The following is a 24,022-nucleotide window of genomic DNA, read 5'->3' as shown; positions in this document are numbered from 1 at the left end:
TACTGACCATTGACCTCTGGCTCCATCTCACCCGAACTTGGTTGGATGGACATTCTGTCAGCAGAGGCAGCGTTTCCATGGTTCCGGAAGGAGCAGGCTTCATTTCCACGCCATTAATGAGGGTGTTAGGCGAGAGCTGCCCTGTAGCTCAGGTGGCTAAGAGTGTTTTCAGAACGCCATCTACATTTACAATCACAGACAATGAAATGACACCCGAAAGACGTGAATAAAATGGAATGGTTGGGCTTTGAATGAAAAGAATGATCTTGAAAAACATTCTAAAATTCAGAAACCACCTTAGGAACCAGGATGATATTTTCCCAGTGGGTATACCCAAGTCTGTTCAATCCCACCTTGCCTAGACCACCTGTTTTTGTTTCAGTTTGTATCCTGAACATTTCCATGTTTGGGACTGTGTTGCTTTGTTTCATATTTTAGTACTATCTTCACAAAAAATGAGTGATTATACCTTAGGTTTCCCAAGCCCTTTTCATTTGTCTCTGATCCTCAACTTGCTTCTATCTCCTAAGCAACGTTCTGTGCTTTGACTGTTGCTGTAGGGTCATATAGAGCTTAATCAACAGCTATTTGTGACTTAACATCGTAAGATATGAAGTACGCTTAGTACCGCTGAATAGTATGACCTTGAATCATTAAAAAGTTGAGAAAAAAGATTATTTTATTCTTCTTCCTTGTTTTCTCTTTTTCCTACGCCTCTTCCCACCCCCATATTATAGACGAGGAAACAGACTCACAGTGGTCGAGCCTGATCGCTTCAGCTCACCTCATGATGCTGCTAAAGAAAATAATAAGATCTAAGCCCATAGTTTCCAATTTCTTGAAGTGTAAATATTACTGTGGCATCAACGTAGTGACACTCTTTTGAAGTGTGTCCCCTAGAGTTGCTCAGGATGGAGATGTCCTTAGCTCTGCGCTGGTTGGTTCCGTGGGCATCTGAGCAGACGCCCTGTGGGGTGGCGGCAGGTGCCCTGTGCTGGCTCCCAGTCCCACTTCTGACACCATCAAGCCAGTAGCCTTGAGCAAGTAACGTGCCACTCTGAGTCTTATTTACTCACCTTTATAGGGTAGGAATTTGGTTATGACACTGTTTCCCAAACCGTTTAACAGAACACTGTGGCCTTTGATGTTTTTCCAGTGTCTTCAGGAACACTGGAGACCTGGTGTGTACTTCAGACTGTGTGCTTCTGGGTTGGGCACAGGCTCATAGGCATATTAGAGACTCAAGTCCTGGGGTAAAGATGACTGCTTAGCATCGTTTAACCCACCATTTTCTAAGCTCTGTGAACATGGAGCCTCTCCCTGCCCTCTCTGTGGAGGAAGATCCTTAAATATATTGGAGCATCCTATAGTACATAGTCTGGGAAACACTGGACTAGATCAGAGGTCTGCAGACTACAACCTGCAGCCCATATCGGTCTTGCCACATGTTTGTATAAATAAAGTTTTATTGGAACACAGTCACAGTCACTCATTTACAAATGTCTATTGGCACCACAGTGGCAGAGTTGCGTAGTTTCCGGAGAACCGTACGGCTCACAATGCCTAAAATATTTACCATCTGGTTATTTACAGAAAACGTTTGCCAGCTCTTGCCCTAACCGCAAAGTGATTCATGAACGTGATTACAAAAAAGTCACATGGTTGTGAAGCACTAATAATGAAAGAACAGGAGTCTTGTTCTCCAGAGGCAACATATTTTTTTTTTTTTTTTTTGCGGTACACGGGCCTCTCACCGCTGCGGCCTCTCCCGCTGCGGAGCACAGGCTCCGGACGCGCAGGCTCAGCGGCCATGGCTCACGGGCCCAGCTGCTCCGCGGCATGTGGGATCTTCCCGGACCGCGGCACGAACCCGCGTCCCCTGCATCGGCAGGCGGACTCCCAAGCACTGCGCCACCAGGGAAGCCCAAGGCAACACATTTTTGATGGCTCCGGTAGCGGTTATTACTTCTGTAACTAACAACATACTTACTCAGCTCTCTTTGATGTATCTGCTTTGAGTTTCATCTGTTGACACCGCTGGCTGTGACGGATGGAGCCCACACATGCGCACACAGCACGCACAACGTCTTAGTTTTATCGCTACATGAATTTCTCTGTTGGTTACCTTTGCAATTTAAAATTTAATATTCGTAAAGACGCAGACTTAGAGAATGGACTTGAGGACACGGGGAGGGGGAAGGGTAAGCTGGGACGAAGTGAGAGAGAGGCATGGACATATGTACACTACCAAACGTAAGGTAGATGGCTAGTGGGAAGCAGCCGCATAGCACAGGGAGACCAGCTCGGTGCTTTGTGACCACCTGGAGGGGTGGGATAGGGAGGGTGGGAGGGAGACGCAAGAGGGAGGAGATATGGGGATAGATGTATATGTATAGCTGATTCACTTTGTTATACAGCAGAAACTAACACCATTGTAAAGCAATAAAGATGTTAAAAAAATTAATATTCATAAATCTATATACCTTGTTCCATCTACTTTCTACCTTTTATTTCAAGTGCCAAGTTTCATGAGATGAGGATCCTAGGTACCACCACCCTTTCGTCTGCCTCTCTTTTCCCCTTGTCCATCGTTCGACTTTTCTCCGCGTTGTCTTTACTTTTGCATTGTTGAGGTTGGTAATGTTTGCCTTCTCTAATTGGCAGTATTTCCTTTGCTTTGTCCATAGGTTGTTTGAAGGTTACAAGACAGTGAGTGTGTTAATGGAAATACTCCCTGCGGCAGGGCCCAGTAATATGGTATGAATACACATCCCTCCCTGTAGTTCTTGTATTGCAACTACAGCATTGCTCAAAGGAGAAAATTTCCAGTGTCATTTACAAATGGGTTCATTCTGTTAAATTCCACCAGTCACTCAAAACCATGGCACGTTTGTACTATGTCTTTCTTGCATTTTGTTTCTGGCATTTATTTTCCCTTGAGTTTTTATTGACCTTTTTATTTATTGAGGGAAGACTCATGTCTCCTTTACCATATCGCTCAGACCCTCTAGCTTCCACCTCACTTATTTATCGCGTGGAATAAATGCCTTTCTGCGTCCTTGTGCAGCCCACTCACTGAAGTTCTCATTGCTTTCTGGGCCTGAGCCTGTCAGTTTTCTCTGAATTCCAGGCTTTGCTCTACCATTTTTGTATGCTGCATTTCCCCTTTCTTGTTTTTCACTCTCACTTTGGTGGAATATACTCTCACATGACTTCCTAGGATTGAAGGAAACTTCCTGAATCTTGCACGTTTGAAAACATTCTTCACGACGATTGGTGTGGATTTATAGATTTAAAATCAATTCTTCTCTCAGTGTCAAAATCTTGCCTCATTGCTACTGATTTGAAAAGCCATATGTGGGTCTGATTTTTTATTTAATCTTTTTAACTGACTCTTTTTTCCTTTCCGGTGGCTCCTAGAGTTTCTCTCTTTCTTTTTATTCCTCAGTATTCTGCAGTTTCACAGTGATTTCACAGTGACATGTCTGGGCGAGAGTCTTTTCTCGTTTATTGTGTTTGGTAGTCAGTGGGTGTATCGGTCAGGTTCTGTTCAGGAGACAAAAATCACACAGAAATTTGGACAGGGAAAGTTTAAAGAATTACTGACTAGTAGCAGGGGATTAACTGCAAAGGGGTTAGCAGGGGATTAGCTACAGAGGGGAAAAGAGAACTGTAAGGGATATAGGGATGGTGGATACAGGGAGCAGCTGCTGCCTCTAGGGTTGAGGCAGGATCCAATGTGGAAGCAGCTGCCCCTCGTCCACCTGAGAGCCAAGAGTTGGATCCCCTTGAAGAGGGCGTGGCTCTGTGGCCCACTGTGAGGCTCTGCATGCAGTTCTGGGTGGGCTACTGCCTCCTGGGGTGGTGATGGAAGTTTCAGGAAGCCCCCGCTGGTGCCTACAGGACCTGCTGGGTACCTGCAAGTTCTCACTGAGCAGCACTCCTGGGCTTGCTGCCGCTGCACCTCACTGGGTACCCGCTGGAGCGGCTGGGAACCACCTGCAAGGATGCTGCTGGTACCTGTTGAGGGGATGCCCTGGGATCTTCCGCCTGCTGCTGGCCTGTGGGCACTCAGCAGTAAGCAGGTAAGAACGCACCCGGCAGGGAAGCCCTTCCTTGTGTACCACCCCTTGAGCGCCCTCACAAAGCTCGGCCGGATGGCAGCTGGCAAAGGAGAGACATTTCCCACATGCAGCTCCAGGATCAGGAAGGAGGGCATGGAGGGCGGATTGGCAGCTAAGAGGCAGTGCAGTGATCACCAGCACAGTCTTCAAGTCTGAAGATTTCTGTCTCTCTCTAGCTCTGGGAAGTTTTCTTATATTATTTCTTTGATAATTTCTTCTTCCTTTTACCCCCACTCTTCTGTGGTTCTTAGGACTGCTATTAGCCCTACGTTAGACTTCCTGGATTTAGTGCTCTGTCTTTTTATCTTTTCCTTAATTTCGCATCTCTTTGCTCCGTGTTCTGGGAGATTCCCATAACTTTATCCTCAGACTCATCTGTTGACATTTTTATTTGGTATTCCTTATTTTAAAATTTCATTAGTTCTTTTTATTTTCAGATTGTAGTTTTTTCTAAGCATTCTGCATTCTGTTCTTCTTTTATAGTTGCATGTTCTTATGGTTGTGTTCATTGTCTCAAAACTGTGTCAAAATCTTTCGTTTCCTGATAACTAATTCCTTTTTTCACTAACGTAAGTTTACACATTTTGAAAAGAAAGATGTTTTTACCGTCCTTTAGTGGGTCAGACTACCTGAGTTTAAATCACAGCCTAGCTATGTGTGTATGTATGTATATGTGTATAGACATATTAGCTATACTTTATATTACTTTACTAAGTCTTAATTTCCTCATCTATAAAATGGGGATGATAATAGTACCTATCTTAGATGTTTTAATATGAGAGTAAATGAGATAATACTAATACTAAATGAGATAATAATAATTCATGAGATAATGAGAAGTACTTAGCACAGTGGCTTTGATTATTATTATTTGTAAATATGCCACATTATTTTAAATTGGTTAGAATCCATTTAATTATTATGTAAAGAGCACTTCTTATCTGTAAACTACTGTTTCTTTGGTTCTTTACTACAACTGCTATAGCTGATGTTATTATTAGCACTACTTCCCTGGATATCTTCAAACAAGCAAGCATAGTAATTAGTAGAAATTAGTTTAGGGCAAAATTAATGGCATGTGGTTTGAAGACGTTTAAAGTTTCCTTTCCTTGGAATTTTTCTTCCAACTTTTTAAATTTTGAAAATGTTTAAGCCTCCGGAAAAGTGTGAAGAGCGGTTTAATGAATCTTGTGTACTTTTCACCTGGATTTATCAATGATTTTCCACATACATTTTTTCCCTTGCTGAATCATTTGAATCTAAATTGCAAGCATCATGAAATGTATCCCTGAATAAATACTTCAGGAATTTCCTAAGAATAAGGACAGTCTCCTTATAACCACAATACCATTATCACACGGAAGAAGATTACCATTAACTCAATGTTATCTAATGCACAGTTCATTTAAAATTTTTTTCCAGTTGTCCAAAAAAATTTGTTATGCCCTCTGCACCAGACCACCCACATCCAATTAATGTTCATGCATTTTGGGGGGGTTGCTTCTCTAGTCTCTTCTAATCTAGAATAGTGACATTGCCGTTCTTTATTTTTCATGAAACTGTCTTGTTTTCCAAATTCTGGACTTACAGTCATGACAAGTGTCCCACCTTCTGGGTTTGTCTCATTGTTTCCTAATAATGAGATTCAGTTTGGACACTTTTGTCCAAGAGTGATGTTGTGTATTCAGTTAATCACAACGGGAGGCAGGTATAATTAGGTTATCCCACTTCAGGTGACCAAAAGCTCCACCACTTACGGGACAGTCATGAAATGGCTCCATGTTTAAAGGGACAGTATAAGTTCCGGATTCACTTTGTACCGTCATTGCTGCAGATTTGGAATCAGGCATTTCTCTGTGGACCCTGGTTCCTTTTGGGGAGTGTACTTAGAAGTCAAGATCTGTGCCATGTGTGCTTTTTGCTGAGGTGGTGTCCCAGTGTCTAGGCTTCTTCATTGGACAGAGTTAGGAAGTAAATGTAAGAAAAAAGTTAGTTCATACTGATATGCTCCCATTCCAATCCATCTTCACATGGTCCTTCCTCACTTTTCTCTAATTCCATATTTGCATCTCCCTTTTCCCACATTGAAAGCCTGGATTTCCAACAGGAAGTGTGTATTTATTCATTTGCTTTATGCTACCTGCAGTACACATAGAAGAGTATCTGAATTCCAATTCCGAGGGCACTGCCAACAGGAAACTACAAGTAAGGGTCATGACTTCCTGCAGTTCTTTTTCATTACTAGAAGATGCCTATTCAGAGTATACAATCAAAGCCCTGTGGCTCAGTCACTTGAATTTACTTCCTCTGTTCTTTGTTAGAATTTTAACTGTTACATATTCTTCTTCTTAAGCAACTATGGGGCTATGCTCTTTCATTTCCTTATTGTTTCGTTTATACATGCTTCAGATGTTTCCAGGTTGAGTTATAGCGTAAGGTTTTGGTAAATTATGTCAGCTAACACGTTTACCCATTTTCTTAAGTGAGGGATGCCATGCTCTTTATTAGTCAGACGTTGGTTCGTCACAATGCAGTAGTCCCTTTACAGCTGTAACGGTTTCCAGAAGTGGAGGGAAAGCAATGGGTATAAAATTATTAAGTTTTGAGTTCTCACTCAAACTTCTGTGTATATCATTCAGCCAACAAACACAGCCTGAGACCCAACGAGAGCAGATTGCAGATAAGCTGTAATTTTTAAAGTTTGGTATGGTGAATTTCTGTAAAATCGTGTCTCCTTTATTCCTATTTTAATCCTAATATGAGATAAGAACTATATCTAAGAACTCACTTAACACTATAAGATTCCAGAAAGCATACCTTTATAATAGAACAAGAAATAAAATACAGATTTCCAGCTATACCCTGAATTTGCTAATGCTGGAGGAGTCTTTGTCTGAAATGAAACAGAGCTCTGGCTTTTGCAAAGGGAAAGGCACCCAGAATTTATTAGGTCAAACTTACAAGTTTATGTGTTTGGGGGTGAGAATTTATAATTATTCTGTTAAAATTGGATTTTTCATCTAGTAACAAACAATCACACTGTATCTGTTTCCTGTGGCTGCTGTAACAAATGACCACAGGCTTAATGGCTTAAACGATGCAGATCTATTCCTTTACGGTCCCAGAGGTCAGAAGTCCAGAATGAGTCTTACAGGGATAAAATCAGGTTTTAGCAGGACCGGTTCCTTCTGGAGCCTCCCAAGGGGCTTCTGTTTCTTTGTCTTTTTCAGCATGTAGTGTCTTCCTGCATTCCTTGGCTTTTCCCGGCATTCCTTCCTCCGTTTTTAAAGCATCTCTCTCCAGTCTGTTCCCATCCTCGTATCCTTTTCTTCTGTAGTTAATATCCCTCTGCCTCCTCCTGTGAGGACATTGGTGATTATGTTGGGCCCACCCAGATAACACCCAGATAAATTTCCCCATCTCAAGATCCTTAACTTCATTACATCTGCAGAGTCTTTGCTGTGTTAGGTAACCTTCACAGCTTCCAGGGATTAGGACATGAATGTCTTTTTTCTTGGGGGGGAGGAGCAATTATTCAGTTTACCATACACACCTTTTTCCTTCTGACCATGAATATTTATGCTGCTTACATTACCTTTGCACTGCATATCTCTTTGGGAAAGTTGCAAATTAAAGGAAAAATGACCCCCCCCCCCCCCCCGCCATGTTTTCCTTTAATTACCAATATTCAGAGATAAAGAACTTCTAACACTTCATGGTTTTTGTTCCATGCATTCAAAAAATAATTGTAAAGCTCTCATTTCTGCTCTCCTGACGTTTCAAAAGGTATTAATGTGTTTAAAATTGGTACCACATGGACATGGTTTAAACAGATTCACTGCAAGCATCTCAACTTAAATATAACACCAGTGTATAAACGAAGGGTAACTTTTAAAAAATTGCTTCCTTAAATGTATTAAAAGCTAAAGTAGCACCCCTGAGGGCTCCTGAGAGGTATCTGCGCATGTCTTTTGGTTTAGGAGGCCAGGCCTTGAGTCACTCTGGGTTATCTTTGCTGATGGAGGAAGCGATGAAATTGAGCAGTTACCCGAACGACCAGGGAGGGGTTCAGTCCTAATTCAGTGTGAGCTCGACCTTACGTTCTGATCACATAACCCTCCTCGCTCTTTTCTGCCTACCTCTCCCCCACCCGGCTCCCACCCTCGCCAGGGACGTCGGTCCATTAAATTGTGCCAAGGAGGATTTCGTGCTTTGTATGTATGTGTTTTTTTCCAAATCACCTGGCTCCGGAGGAGAGAGGAAGAAGTGGCAGTAATTGCTCGAGTCCTGGGTACCGGGCACTGTGCCAGGGGAGCTGACACAACCCCATTGGCAGTGGCTGTACCCATTTTATGTGAGTAAAAGGAGGGAGCAGGATTTCCCCCTGAGGCCTGCCCGTCTCCTCTGCTCGTGGGGGGTGATGCTTTGCTCCCATGAACTTCCTCTGTGATTTAGGACAGCTTTTCCAACTTCCTCCACCTTTGACCTTGGCGGTGGGATTGGCCATCCTGGCACATGGATCCTCACAGCGTCCACTGGTCACACACACCCCTTCTCTGAGCAGGGATGCAAAGAACAAGGTGTCCCTACCCTCCTGGAGTTTTCAGACTGGAAGGGGAGACAGACATGAGCAGTGGACCAAGAAATCCAGGCTTACAAGTGTGCTAGGTGCTCAGAAGGGTGCTGTGTGGAAAATGGGTTGGGGGTGGGGGGAGAAACCTACTTTACACTGGTGGTCAGGGAGGGCTTCTTGGAGGAGGTGTCATCTGAACCACAATCTGAAATCTAAGGAGCAGTCATACCATGAAGAGCATTGTTGGTGGCACCGGCTGTGTGTGCAAGAGCCCTGTGTGTATACGTTCACTGCACGTGTGGAACTTCAGTGTACTTTTGTTCATACATCTTCTTCCCTCCCATCCCTTCCCAAGACAGAGGCAGTGCATTTGTTACTGTCCCTCCAAAGCTGAGTATTTTGTGGATGAATGATTGAGTCTCCAGGGTAATATTATTCAGTTGTTGCATCTGCTATCCTGGCTTTGTTATTGGAAGAGTTTGTGTCCCAGGATTATTCCCTCAAATAAAAGTGAACAATAGTTCATTTTTCTGTTTCACCAGTAAATGGTTTTCTTGGTTGTGGGTGAAATGAACAACTGGGGGGAAATGATCAATAACCAAAGAAATTAAATTCTAGATGGAATTTGGGGAACAAATAATTGAGAACCTACTCTATATGAGGGCCTGTATTAGGTGCTTTGGAGATTAAAAAAAAAGAGAGAGAAAATAATCCCTGCTAGTGAGGCAGACATGGTGTAAACATTTCCAAAATATGGTAAAACAGCATATTTTCTGTCACCTGTTAGTGCATGCTCAGTTCCTAAGTGAACACGCACACACACTTGTGAGATGCTATGGATTTGCAGAGTGGCGTGAGCTCTGTGGACTGGAAAACTTAATAGGAATTCACAGATTTGGTTGAGAGAAGAGTGGTTGCAGTTTAGGGGTAAAATGTGGGCATGCCCAGCCCACAGAAGTAAGAAATAGCAGTGAACTTCTGTATTGATAAATGTCTTAGACTGTTTGGGCTGCTATAACAGCACACCATAGACTGGGTGCCTAAATAACAGATGTGTTTCTTGCAGTCCTGGAGGCTGGAAGCTCAAGGTCAAGGTGCTGGCGTATCTGGCGTCTAGTGAAGACCCGCTTCCAGGCTCATAGATGGCTAGCTGTCTTTTCCTCGTGTTCTCACATGGTGGAAGGGGCCAGAAAGCTCTCTGGTGTCTCTTATCAGGGCACTAATCCCATTTGTGAGGGCTCCACCCTCATGACCTACTCAACTCCCAAACCCCACCTCCTAATACTTTCACATTGGGGGTTAGGTTTCAACATATGAATTTGTGGGGGACAAAACATTCAGTCTAAAGCAATAAACACCCAGGTCAAGGACACATCTGACAGTTACCTCCCCGTAGAGACTTGGCATTTTCCACTGAATGGACTGTTTTTCAGGGCTGCTGAGGCATTCCAGATGGGATGGGCAACATCCCATGTTTTAGGACTCTGTTATTTGCAGGTGGATCCAGTGATTGCCCACTGATGCTTCCCTCTACCTCTTTGAGGCCACCAACGTCTGGACCCTTCCCCTAGCAGAGGTCACCTGCCCAGGGCCACATGTCCGCCCCACTGGCCCATCGCTGGGCTCTTTGTTCTGAGCCCAGAGCCCCGGTAGGTGCTGGAGCACCCTGAGGACTGGCCAACAGAGGGGCCTTTGTTCTGTCCTCCTGCCCTTTCTCTGCTTCACTCGTCATGAATGGAGGGCACATGAGTGGAGAACAGGAATGCATTTGGGGTGGAAGAAGCGATTTTCAAGAGGGGGGGTTTCTGACAACAGGTGGTGTTGATGGCTGAGGGCTGACAGTTCCCTATCAGCAGAGACAGCCTGTGCAGGGAGTGTGCTCAGTCTCTGGTATTTGACCCTGAATTGACCTGAGTTACTTTCAAATCCAGTGTTAGGACCTTCAATAACTGAACCCAGAGAAATTTTAAAAGACTGATAAAAAAACATGCAAGTGGGGGAAGAATCCTGGGTCTGTTTTAAAGTTAGAAATTTTTTCTTTGTTTTTTTATTATTATTATTTTTTTAACAAAAACTATGCTCTTTCCTGTATTAAAAATAAACACCTAGATTATTTCACATTACCCCTAAGTCTGTATTGGGCCCCCTCATATTTTGGGAGTATCTTGATTGAGATCCTAAGATCCAAGTTTGGAATTTCTTTTGGTTTTGGTTTTTTTTTTTTTCTTTTTAAACAGCAAAGTGAAGGTAAATGTTTATCCATTTAATGAACATTTATTTGTTAGGCAGCCTGTCAAATTCCTCAGAATCTGTGCCGCGAAGCAAGATCAGGGAGACTCCATCCCTGCTTCTCTAGAGTTTTGGGCCCTTCCAGAAGGGCAGACATGCAGAAAACAATGTGTCAGCGTCGGGCTGCGAGTTGAAGGTTTGCACCAGGGACAGGAGCCACTCAGAGCCGGGGATGGGTCTGGTGGTCAGATTGTCCACAGACAATACATTGGAAAGTCATGAAAGATCAAAGGTCTGTGAGCTTTGTCAGTTTAGGGATTTCTTATCACTGTCACCATAATATATCTTGGACTGATGCCCATTAGGGTGGCCTTATTTATGAAGTGGAATAACTTCATTGATTATTCCTGCCCCATATGATCAACCTCATCAACTTGTGATCGGAGCTAACATCCCGATTCTGGCTGTAGTTCCCTCGGGGTCCAGGGAGTGAGTGATGGGATAAGTGCAGAAGCTTGAGCCTGCAGTGGGCGGCTGCTCCGTGGACCATCCCATCCAGGAGTTCACCTCCTGCAGAATCCAGCGGGGAGCTCACTGTCTCTGCCCCTGGTCTCCAAGGGATGGTTTTGGTTCAGGTTCCTCCGGGATGTCTGAGTGCCACAGGGAGACAGAAGACGTCTGCTTGTGCTGTTGGGTGTGCGGTTTTTTTCTTTCAGGAGCTTTTCCGGTTTTGATGGGACATTTATTCCAAAAGTAGCACTTGCTCTATCCTTTCTTTATGAGGCGTTAGCCTGGGACAGTTCCCTGGGAAACACCGTGGCTCGTTTTTCAAAATGCCGCCACATCCTGTCTGACAGAATTCTTTAAAAACTATTTTACATAATCCTTCAAATTTATTAGAACGTCACAATGTAGGAAAAGATAACTTGGAGCCTTATAATAAATTAAACCATTTAATTTTAAGGTTTCAAGCATCAAGTTCGAACAATTTTCTGCCTAAAATAAGTGACTGTTTCACGAGTGTATTTGAGAACAATTATTTTCTGTTGAAATGTGGAGAACCTTTCTGGATGGGAAATGGTAGCTGGTTATATTATTAGATATAAGATTTTTCTCTTTCCTATTAAAAAAAAGCAACAGTCTTATGTTTCTTGAGGAACATTGGGGGTTACACATCTCCCCGCCCCCCCAGCTCAAACTAGCTTAAGCAAAACATGGAGTTTGTTGGCTTATAAACTAGGGAAATGCAAGGGTGAACCTGGCTTCAGACGAGGCTCAGGTGCCCTCCGGGGGATGGGCCTGAAACATGGCTGCTGGCAGTTCTTACAGCTTCGACCCAAAAAGAAAGAAGAAAGACCCTCTTTCTTCCTGTGCTGCTTAATCAAGTCCTGTGAAAGCAGTCCCTTTGGCCTGGGTCATGCACCCATGGCTGTACCCAGAGGGCTGGGCTGCCATGCAGGGTCCATCCTTGCAGTGAGGGGTCGTGGGGGGGCGTGATGGTGGGAGAGAGGAGGAAGACGGGCCTGCTGTTGTTAGGGCACCTGGTGTTAGAGGGATGGAGGCTAGAGAAGAGGAAAACGGCAGCGCCAGGGGGACCTGCTGCTTGTTGGAGCCTTGGGATTTCGTGGGCCCAGTTAGAGCGCTTCTCCAGCTTGCGTTTATGTAAGTATCCGAATAGCCAAGAAGGAGGCACTTATGATCGGGGCTGAGGGCGGTACAGAGTAGCAGGCAGAGGCTGTCTTCCAGAAGGCGTGGAGATAGTATGCATTTCCTCCCTGCTTTATAGGCTGCGGCAGGGGGTTCACGGAGCAGGTGCCCCGAGCTCTTCCTGTGGCATTCCTAGGCTCCTGTTGGCAGAAAGATTATGCAGGTATGTCTCCTCGGTGAGAAGGTGCCTCTGGGGTCATGTGGTGGTTAGAGTGTTCGGGGAAAATACTCATCCCAGGGCTTTCTCTCCGTGAAAAACGTGACCGAGGATGACCTTCATTTTACCGTGAATTTCCAGCCCACACAGACGAAGGTAGAGCTCGGACGTCCCCTCAAGACCCGCCTTCATCCAGCTCTCCTTTTGATTGCTTTTGATTTCAGCAGTTTGTCTTATGCGGTGAGCACTCCGTCTTGGTCAAATATCTGCTAAAGAAGCCGACATTTTGAGCCCCTCTTTATTTTAGGCGAATTAATTTCCTTTATCTGTGTTTATATTCTTCATCGTGTCCTCTTTTTCTTCTTTTTCCTTTTTGAAGAAAAACAGCGGTTCTCCCCTGAGTTTGGAAATCTCCCTTCATCTTTGCCTGGTCACTCAGACGCCATCAGTGTAAACTTTGAAAATCACTCTCCAGTTTCTGATTTGTCTAAAGGGAGGGTTTCGAGCCCAAACCACTGTTCATTTGGTTTGGTGTCTTCTCTTCACAGACTAGCACTTTCACCCGCCGACGTACCCAGAGGAAACAGCGCAGCAGGTGCCCCTGACCCCAGGTACACCGAGGCCTGGACTTGAACCGTCTCCCGTTCTCCTGCCCGGAGATTTGGCCCTGCTTGGCTTCCCGTCCAGTGTTCCCACCTCCACCAATACCACTCGCTAAAAAGTCTAGCAAATCGGGCTGAAAAAACCCTCGGTCGGTTTGGCCTCAGCCCGTCCGGCCCTGTCATTAAAACCATAGCCGTTGTTCAGTTATTAAAATCCGTTCTTGTATTCAGCTCTCAGACGCAGTCCTGCCCACCCGCCAGTTGTTCAGATCCGTCTTGAGCGCTTCCAAATCCGTGGTCTCGCGGTGTCGTTTGATGACTGCTTTTCCAGCCGGGCTGGCTCCCGTTGGCTTAAATGGTGCAGCCAACGGGCGCCGGACGCCTCCCCACCTTATCGCCTGTTAACGACCCTTTTTCTGTCCGCCTTGATCCTGAGACGGAGCTTGAGGGAAACTTCAGGCAACTTTTCATTTGCTCACATGGATGTGATTCCACTGTCCACCCCTTGCCACCTGAACAGCTTTTTAAACACAAGCGATGGGATTTATTTCCCTTCAAAGTTTGCCTCCTTTGGGGGGGAGTGAGATGATTCAGGCACCGGGGTTTTCTCGTGGGGGACATCAAGCTTATTCACCCTCTGAAATGACAAATTAGCATTTTAAATGAGTTAATTTAATTTTAAATTAACATTCTAAGGAGCTTGGCTGCTGAGGCCCCCCTGGTTTTTGCTGCGTCTTCATTCCTAATCTCTCTTCACTTTGTGGAATCCAGGGGCCCACCGTCTAGCGGAAAGTGTGCTCTGAGCCCCCGACTCTGATGCAGTAGTTTCCTAACTGCTGGCCTCAGAAACGCCACGAGCAGTGCGGTTATTTGCAGGAGAGAGAGGCGCCTGGCTCTGCAGTGGCTCCTTGGTCCTCTCTCTCCCTTTTGCCGTCTCTTCTTCTGAATCCACAGTTACTTCCAAAAGCTCAGTTTCCTTACGTTTCTGTCCCTAACGTTGTGCAGTTCATGTCAACCTCTCACCTCGAGGCTTCCCACACGTTCCAAATTCTTCTTTAGTTTCCCTTTTCCCCTGTGGTTATATAAAGACAGCATTAAATCGTGTTTTGCAAAACACTTAACGAAGCAACTGTAACTATTAATGTTTGTTGTTCCCATCCTTGTTTACGTAGGTATACCTCTTCTTACTGGGGTGCACTGTTCACCCGTCTTCATTCCCAGGGGTGTCTCTGTGCGATGCGGGGAGATGATTGCCTTTCAGAAACCTCACTGGACTCCTCAGTCCATCATAGCGTCTAGAAGCTGGAATTTATCAGTCAGTCTGCGGTGGCTTGGGGCAAAACGCTCCATCCCTTGAGCGTGCCTCTAAAATGGGGATCATGTTGAATGATGAGTGGAGATTTGACTAATGCTGGTAATGACCTTGCACAGGCCACGTGCATATGTACCCATACTTCTTGCAGTAGCAACTCCCGCTCCTCTGGCTTTTCTCACATTTGAAAGCGTCATATTTAAGAAGAATGCGTTGGGGACGGTTTCTAGCGGTGGGAGGACGGGCTGGAATTCACAGGTGTCCTGTGTGTGTGCAGTTGCGATGAACCATAGCCATTTGGTGCTAGATGTCAGTAAGGTCTAGAACAATCCCCTCTCACCCTCCTACCTTGAGAGCCCTGCAGGGGTCCCTCTCTCTATGCTGCTACCTGACACCATTCTGCTTGGTAACCAGCCCTCTCTTTCCTCCTGTTTCTGCAAGTATCCCTAGGAAAATACTTAAATAAGAAATCAAGCATTTCTATTTGAAGAACTAGCCAGTGGGAAGGTATTTGATGTCTTCACAATTAAAGTCTTCTTTGCTATGTTTGTGTCTTGGAGGGGGGAAGAATATTCTAGACTGTTTTGCTTTTTTTCCTCCTTCTTCCCTCCCTACTCTTCCTCCCCAAATCCCCCCAAATCAATACACAGCACAGAGGTCCTGTGTGGCTCTGGCATGTGGACAAGTTGCTTCTCAGTTTCCTGATCTGTAAAATGGGGATATGATGGATTTTAAATGAGTTAACGTATGGAAAGCAGTGCCTGATGCTATGTCAGCGTTAGTGATCATTAAACCCAAATCGTAAGGGTCCTTTCTCTTCTGGAGTAACTTAGAGAAAAGGATTTTAGAATGCTGCATTCTGAAGTATTACTTTTTCTGTATTTTCACAGTAATAAAAGACATTCCCAGTCACAGTTTTGGGTGGAAAGGATCAGCTCTAAGTCGAGAAAATATTCAGTATCGAAGGCAGCTTCTCCCAAGAGAATGTAGAAAGGTACTCTATTTTGTATGTAGCAGGAAAAAGAAGAATAATGAAGCATCTGAACATTCTGTGTCCAAAGCACTGTGTCACACACTTGACACTTTAAAGCCAGTAAGAATCTTACGACTTTGCTCCTGTAGCCATTTTACAGAGGAGTAAAGAGGTTTGGCAAGATGAGGAAACGTGCCCCAGCTAGGAAGCGTTTCAAGGCAATCTGTGGGATTCCTGAGCCCACCTGGTCCCCCTGCTTAGAGAGTGTGGGGATGCTCCCTCCCTTGTGGCTGGAAGATGCTGAGCAGACAGGGGAGGGTTAGTCACGTTTATTAGCATCTTCGTGACGTCATCTCTTAGGGCTGATAGGAAGTTTAGTGGTGCATTTCCTTCTAAAGGCAGTTTTAATGTTGACAAACACCTGCTTCTAAGTCAGTTGGCCGAAAATGAGGAGCCCAGTCCATGGTTTCCTGTTTCCTATGGTTTGGTCAAGCTTCCCTGCACAAACACTTCCTGTTTAGAGCAGTAAAACAGGCAGACTTCTCCCCTGAGGTTGGCAGTAACTTACCTGAGTCAGTAGAGCAGGGATTCCCTTGGTCCTTGAATTTCCACTAGTTCACTGCTTCCACTCCAGGAAGGGGGACCAGAGCAGAGGGCTTATCTGATTGATTTAGCGTGAGTCTCAAGTATTTGGGAAGGTGATTTTGAGCAGTTTTCTTTGTACTGTTCTTAGACCGCAGCGGTGAAATAATTCAAGCCCCACCTTTGTTCTTCAGCCTCTGATGGCTGTGGGAACTGGGAGCTTTGTGGTCCTTCCTGGAAGGAAGCTGTAGTCACATCTTAATCCTGAGTCATACGTTCGTACTCATTTGCAAAGTAAATTTGACAACAAGGCTGAGTCAATAATTTTGACCTTGACCTTTGAGACAGGATTAGTAAACAAACTGCCTCATGAATTGTTTATTATTTCGGTCACAGCAGCTAGAAACTTTCCAAGAAGGGAATCGTTCAAATTGATTATCCCACATACTTTAAGGTGTGTTTGTCATTGATTATTTAGATGCTTAATATTGTTACGGATTTGGAAAATAAAAGAAAAAAACATCTTTCTACTATAGAACATTGTAGTTTTATTTAATGGAAAAAAAGATTCTCTTTCTTTCTTTATTCTTCTAGAAGAAAACGTTCCACTGAATAATTGATGCTTCTAAAATGAAACCTTGTGTTTTCATGATACTAGAAGCCCTTTTATTATCTGAGTGAATGTTAAACAGCCCTGAATAGCAACCATTTTCGCGTAATAAACATTTTGGGCACAGGAGAACTCAGCCAACTTGATTGTTCTCAGGTGAAGTTCAGACCAGGAATTGTACAGAACCACAGATAATTGCAGGTGATAGAACCAATCACAGTATGCAAATGAACCACTATTAAGAACCTTATGTAGCTTTTTTCATGGTTATGTTCAAATAAAATAGGGTGTAAAATTTAATTATGTAATTCAGAATGGTAAATACGTTATTACACTTTCGCACTTTTTAAAGGAATTGAGACAAATATAGTCATTTGTAATTTTGTAACCTTTTAATTTTGTATAAAATAAAATATAAAATGCATTATTTTTTATGGCAGAGGGACAAACTAAAAACACACTGTCCCCTGATATCTCATATTCTGGATCTAAAGTTCCTGCTCCTAAAATGTGTACTTGGCTTGAAATGAGATAAATGCCCAGCGTATTACTGGTTTATACTTTAAGAAATTACTTCTGAAGAGTCTACAGCAGGTGCTTGCTATCTGAGGATAATTAGAGCCAGAAAAAGGCCATTTAAATTGAATCCACTTAAATGGGGACCAAAATTTCATAATACAATTTTTAAAAGCTTTGGGACTTTATCTTGCCCAAAACTCTGAATATCATGAAAATAATTCTTTTAGTTTATATTTAACACAATTTAGAAGATCATTTTGACCATGGCTAACTCCTAGAATGAGCAATGCAAAAATCAAGGATTGATTGATTGGAGAGGAATACATTTTTAGACAAAATTGTATGGTAGTATATCGTGGTACTTTTTAAATCCCATTTGCCATTGACATCACATCTTCAAGATGGTCCGTTTTACAGGAATATTTGAGGTCCTAGTCATTTTCCTTTGGGCCCTTTAGATTCCTTACTCTTAAACTCTTTCTGTATTGAAATCCCTGTCTCACCACCAACTTAAAATGTTTTTCTTAAAGATTGTTGCTACATCCACCTTCTCAGTCCCCACTTGCCCTTGTTTCACTTGTTATTGGGGAAGTTCTCTAATGCCGTTTTGATTAACCTTGTGAAATTCTGTGTTCGGAGGGCAAGATTTGCAATCAGGAAAGATGCTGACAGTGAACAAGGATGGAATTTTGAGTGGGAATTCAAGTCATTTAAATGACTTGATATTAGGAAATACCGTAGAGTTTTGAAGGTGTGCTTCCCTAAAAAAGCTCCTAACCACGTGGGTTTTTGGACAGTGACCGCTCAGATAACCGGGACCCCCTGATTTATTTGCACGAGTCCATTGCAGTGTGTTCTGAAGAGAAGGCAGATTCATGAGTGGGGACCTCCCCATGCTGGTCTCAGTTCTGCCAGGAAGTAGGTTTATGACCATGGATAAGTCACTTAACTTCTTTTGGTATAATTTACTAATCTGTGAAATGAAAAGGTTGAGCTAATGTCCCTTCTGGTGACAAGACTCTGTGATTCTGAAATGTTGCATACTTTTTAAGTTTTTTATTTATATTTGGCCGCGTTGGGTCTTCACGTGTGGGCTTTCTCTAGGTGCAAAGAGCAGGGACTGCTCTTCGTTGCGGTGCGCGGGCTTCTCATTGCGGTGGCTTCTCTTGTTGCGGAGCACGGGCTCTAGGCGTGCAGGCTTCAGTAGTTGCAGCACGCGGGCTCAGTAGTTGTGGCTCTCGGGCTCTAGAGCGCAGGCTCAGTAGTTGTGGCGCACGGGCTTAGTTGCTCCGCGGCAGGTGAGATCTTCCCAGACCAGGGCTCAAACCCGTGTCCCCTGCATTGGCAGGCGGATTCTTAACCACTGCGCCACCAGGAAGCCCCCGTGTTGCAGACTTTAAGCCTGGGAACAGCTTTATCACTGTTCTGAGAGTCCTAGAATTTAATAATCATCAACCAACTCTTTCTTGTAGTTTATTTGTGCTAAATGTAGATTTGTAGATATCTATATATAATTATAAGATGCATAAATGTATATCTCTATATAATAATTTCCATAGCTACATCCATATGTGATGATACTTCTGGTAGAGTTGTAATTAGCACTTTGGAACAATTTTAAATTCTGCTTTTTTCAATTGTGTTATCTCATAAGTGTTTGCCTATCTGTTGTAATCTTAATATCTTTCTCTTTTTCACATTGATCTGTTCTGGTGACTGCCATTAATAACAATAATAGTAACCCATTGAGTACACGTGTTTTGATATACTTTGATATATCCTGCCCAGTATATCCTGGCAACGGAGCATCTCTGTACTTTAGAGTTTGGAGAGAGTTTTGGCTTCATGTTACCGGGGACATCTCTGTAGGTAGACAGTTATATAAAAAGAGCTTCTCATCCTGGTAGCACAGTTCTGTGTGCACTGCGGCACTTAAATGCCTTTAGTTGCTACTGTAAACAGGAAGAAACATACTAAGGCAAAGTTCTGGCTAAGAGAAGCAGCGGGAGGTGCAAGGAAAGCTGGAAGGACATTGCTTTTCCTGCGGCCAGCAGGGCAGATCGAGATCCCAGGGAGTCTGGCGTAAATAAAGAAAGCTGGGAAGGACACACAACCGGGTTCTGGATGCGTTTTCAGAGGCAGGGTTGTCCCTGCCACACTGCACCTCGTATTCAGTCACCCGGGAGTGCTGGTGCCCTCTGGCTTCTGAAGTTGCAGTGAGCCAGGTCCAGAGAACAAAGCCACCAGACATCAGCAGGGAGGAGCAGATGTGCTCGCTCACCGCAGTGAGGCAGCCACAGACTGAATTAGCGGATGCTGCGTGGTTAAAAACGGCAGCACTTTTAATTTTAAGTCCAGATCTGGGAGATTTTCAGTGCATCCATGGGGGATAGGAGTTTGTTCATCCGTTAAAATTCGATTTGCTCCCTCTTATCAAGATGAAGAAAGCTTAACTGACCCTCTTCGCTCCCCTCTGGTCTCTGGGTGTTGGGTCGCCTGCGTATGCGGGTGAACAGCTTGTGATGCTTTTTGACGTAAGTTGTCACAACGGTGACGTGGTTAGTGAGAAAGAAAGGGAACTCCTTGTTGCTGAAATCGGGCGTAACTTGGTTGTTTACAGTAGCTGAAGGCAAATGTTTCGAGTTAAGTCAGGTTCATCAAGGCAATTTGAGTCGTGGTCAAAATGGTCAAGTAGAAAAAAACTGTTACAGAAATTATCAGTTTCACTTCCCGCTGTGCGAGGCCTTATGAGTGAGGGATATTGATAAAGTCGGGGGAAGTCCGGTGTCCTCAGAGGTTAACTTAAGGCAAATGAATTTATTCCATCTCACGTATGTATGCCTCAGCTTTAGAAGTTACATCGTACAATTAAAAATATATATATATATATTTCAGGTTCTAGCTACACTGGAGACTGGTCGTTTCCTGAAACTAAAGCAGAAGCCCAGGAAGGGACGATGAATTCTTTTTGAGTTTCGAGCCACAGAATAGAAAGTAGGTATTGATCATTCCACAGTGTGTTTGCGATGCTGTGTGTCGACCGGCTGCAAGGGCAGCACACAGGTAACCAGGAGTCCTGGATGTTCGCTGTCACCAAAAACCAACTCGTACTATTCTCATTACTTGTGGGATTTGTTTTTTTAAACAAAGCTTAGCATATTGCTTTAAAATAAGCTTTCCAGGTAGGTATACCGGAGCATGAAGGTGGGACCCAGCTGAGTAATTTACTGTTTTTCTTAGACTGCATCCCTGGGCAGGTCTCCCAGGCTTGGTCTGTGTGACATGCCCACATGTAGAGAGAGAATGCGAGAATTTCCAAGATAGAAGTTAGCGAAAGACAGCTAAAGGGTAGGGACTCATTTTAATCACACATAGATTTGATCAAACATAATCACCAGCAGCTGCCTTACACTTTCCCCAGATGCAGGGCACTTAAGGCCCACGACGGCTGCCGCCCCCTGCCCCAGACCCACCCTGTCTTTGGCTGGACCCCAGGAGCAGCCCCCTCCCCCAGCCCCCTCATCCTCAAGCTGGGTATCCTCTCCAGGCCAGAAGTCCTCGCTGGATGCCCTCGTTCCCGTTTCCCAGAACTCACAGCAAAAACTCAGGACCACCGTTAGCTCACTTACTGTTTCCCGAAAGCTTGTCTTTCCAAACTCTCTTGGCGGTATTTGGTCCTTATGAACAGTGACAGTTCCTGCTCTCGGCGCGTCCGTTTATTTTCCCCCTCTTCGCTCTGCTTAATGATTGGATTTATAGCTAAAAAGAAATCATCTTTAAATTAATATCGATCTACATTTTTTTAAGCCAAATCAATTTTAGGGCCCATGGGCTGAGGGTGTAAAGAAATATCCGGAGAATTTTTGAACCTCTGACTGTCTAGTGAACAGGCTGCCCTGCCTGGAGGAGGACCTCTGTTGATGGAGGTATTTCTATAGAAACTGCACATCTGTCTGACAAGGATGTTCCAGGAAAGGAGCCTGGCTGGATTTGGGACAAGGTTTTCTAGGTACCAAACAAAAGGAATTCTGCAGTTTCTCAACTGATGGCCCAAAGGAAGCAACGTGGTCTGTGTGTGTGTGTGTGTTTTGTTAAATTCACATATTTTAAAAATTAAGCAAATATAGGGACTTCCCTGGTGGTCCAGTGGTTAAGACTCCATGCTTCCGACGCAGGGGGCACAGGTTCCATCCCGGGTCAGGGAACTAGGATCCTGCATGCCACGTGGCACAGCCAAAAAAAAAAAAAAATAGGGGCTTCCCTGGTGGCGCCGTGGTTAAGAATCCGCCTGCCAACGCAGGGGACACGGGTTCGAGCCCTGGTCCGGGAAGATCCCACATGCCGCGGAGCCACTAAGCCCGTGCGCCACAACTGCTGAGCCTGTGCTCTAGAGCCCGTGAGCCACAACTACTGAGCCCACGTGCTGCAACCACTGAAGCCCGCATGCCCAGAGCCCATGCTCAGCAACAAGAGAAGCCACTGCAATGAGAAGCCCGCGCACCCCAACGAACACTAGCCCCCGCTCTCTGCAACTACAGAAAGCTCGCGCAGCAGCGAAGACCCAGTGCAGCCAAACATAAACAATAACTTAAAAAATAATAATTAAAAAAAATTGAGCAAAATATTCAACTAGATTACTGCACAGCTACTGAAAGGTAATTTTCTTTAACCTCTGATTCTTGAGCGTATTTCCTGAAAGGCTGCCCAGGGAGAGAATGACTCTGCGGGTGTTCTTCTGTGTGACGTGGGCCTCGGGGTGCAGCTGGGGAGCCCAGAGTGCCCTGGGGAGCGGGGTGGATCGGGGTGCATGACAATTCGGGTCCACCCAGGTGGGCAGTGAGACAAGGTGATAGATGACAAGCTGTCAGAAGCGGGTGTGTCGGTGTGGCTGGGCTGGGAGTCGATTATAAACCTGACTGTTACGAGGACCTTAACGTGACCTTTGAACCCCACCTGCTCTGCCGCCCTTGAACCGCTAGTGTCTGCTGGGGAATGGCGGGGCAGGGGCCCATACAGACAAGGGAAAGCGCAGTGCGGTCGTCTGTTTTGAAGATGTCTATATGTTTGAGCCTCTGAAGGCATATTTGTGTTTTAACAAGGTTCTTCTGCCCCTGCTTCCTCCTCAAGCCTCCCTTATTCCAGCAGAAAGTATTTTGTCCTCTTTCCTTCCGTATGAGCACCACTCGGTCCTCGCCTGGTGTCATTGCTTTGGTTCCTTTCACTAAGTACGTGGGAAGAGGTGTTTCCTCTCTGACCACTGGAATATTAACTCAGTGAGGAAGAGGATTTCTTTCCGTTTTGCCTGCACTTGACGCCGGGCACCTGGAACAGTGTCTGGTACAAGGAAGGCGCTTGATGAACATTTACTGAACGAGCTACCGATTTGCATCTTCCTGACCCACATGCCTTAGGGGCAGCAGGACCGTCCCTTCATCCGTGAACTTCTTGCTGGGCTGACACAGCGGCTGCTCTCCTCACTGGCCGCTGGTCTGTGGTCTGTGCTCACTGGTGCTTGGTCCCCTCGCAGGGGCTGGGGAGGCGTGCGCTGTGTTGCCACTGCCTTGGCGACCACGGGTTAAGCCCTCAGCTCCTGAGGGCGATTCCAGGATGCCTGCAGGCGTGATGTGGAAGGGAAGCGGGGCTGAGAGGCAGCGCTGTGTCTGGTGGGGCCCGTGCTTGCTGTGTTCACCAGCCCCTCCCAGGAAGCGTCTCTGATGGATGGGCTGTAGTTGGGGGGAGAGGCGAAGGCAGGAAGGGCGTGTGCTGGTTGTCACAGTGGAGCCTTGCCCTCGGGTCTGAGAGGAAGCCTGTGGTTGGGTCACGTGGCGGCAGTGTCTGTCCCTGATGGGGGTTCAGGCGGCTCGGGCCCCGCCCCGCCTCTGTTGAAGTGAGTAAAGGAGCGCAGGCAGCGTGGAATGTGGTTTGCAGCCGGTCGGGAGTCTGGTGGATGGAAAGTCCAAGCGAGTAACACCTTTGAGGAGCTGCCCTGAGGGCCCGTTTTGGTTGTTGGCGCGCCCTCCTGGGAGGTCACAAGGAGGAGGGCAGGAGGCAGACTCTTCTAGAACCTCTGTGCCACGTGAGTTTACCTGGAAAGGACACCGTAGGTCCAAGGCTTCAACCACAGGCGCAGTAGGAGTTGCCTTCTGGTCAGCGGGGGGAAACCTTTGAGCCGGTCGTGAGATACTAATTAAATAGAACCGAGGCCTCAGGCGCCTCCCCCCACTCCTCCTCTTCTGCTGCTTCTCCTTCTCTCTCTGTCTCTCGCCCTGTCTCTGTCTCTCTGTCTCTGTCGCTCTGACTCTTGTCTCTCGCCCTGTCTCTGTCTCTCTGACTCTTGTCTCTCTCTCTGTCTCTCTCCCTCTGTCTCGGTCTCTCTCACACACACACTCCCCTGGGCTGACACTTTAGAAACGGTCACGCTTGCCCCTGTCGGGCTCTGTGCTAAGGTAGCTACAGTCTGTCTCATCATCACCGACTACTTATGAAGTCCTCACTCTGTGACCCACACCTACTGCCAGCTTCTCCTCCCTTCTCTGCTGCGTGTGCCCTGAGCCTCACTCTCCAGCCCTTCCACGCTCTTATATAAGCTCCGTTCTCCCCATGTCATCTCTTTCCAATTTCACCTGCCTGCTCC

General features: G+C 45.4%; 1 protein-coding gene across 21 annotated transcripts in view; it reads left to right on the top strand.

Moving 5' to 3' along the window:
* Positions 1–24,022, top strand: part of SVIL (supervillin) — a 294,440-nt gene that overhangs the window by 80,196 nt on the left and 190,222 nt on the right. Inside the window, exons 1-2 of one of the 21 annotated variants that reach the window (XM_079915224.1) lie at positions 19,902–19,922; positions 20,284–20,382. The exons of 19 other annotated variants lie outside the window; for them this stretch is intronic. The gene's annotated coding sequence lies outside the window, so the exon portion shown is untranslated. Of the gene's footprint in view, positions 1–19,901; positions 19,923–20,283; positions 20,383–24,022 lie in introns of those variants that run through there. One more of the 21 variants, XM_079915223.1, reaches the window with a different exon arrangement.

This window comes from Stenella coeruleoalba (assembly GCF_951394435.1).
Source record: "Stenella coeruleoalba genome assembly, chromosome: 2".
NCBI lineage: Eukaryota > Metazoa > Chordata > Mammalia > Artiodactyla > Delphinidae > Stenella > Stenella coeruleoalba.
Note: the sequence above shows the minus strand (reverse complement) of the source record. Positions and strands in the feature narration are given on the sequence as shown.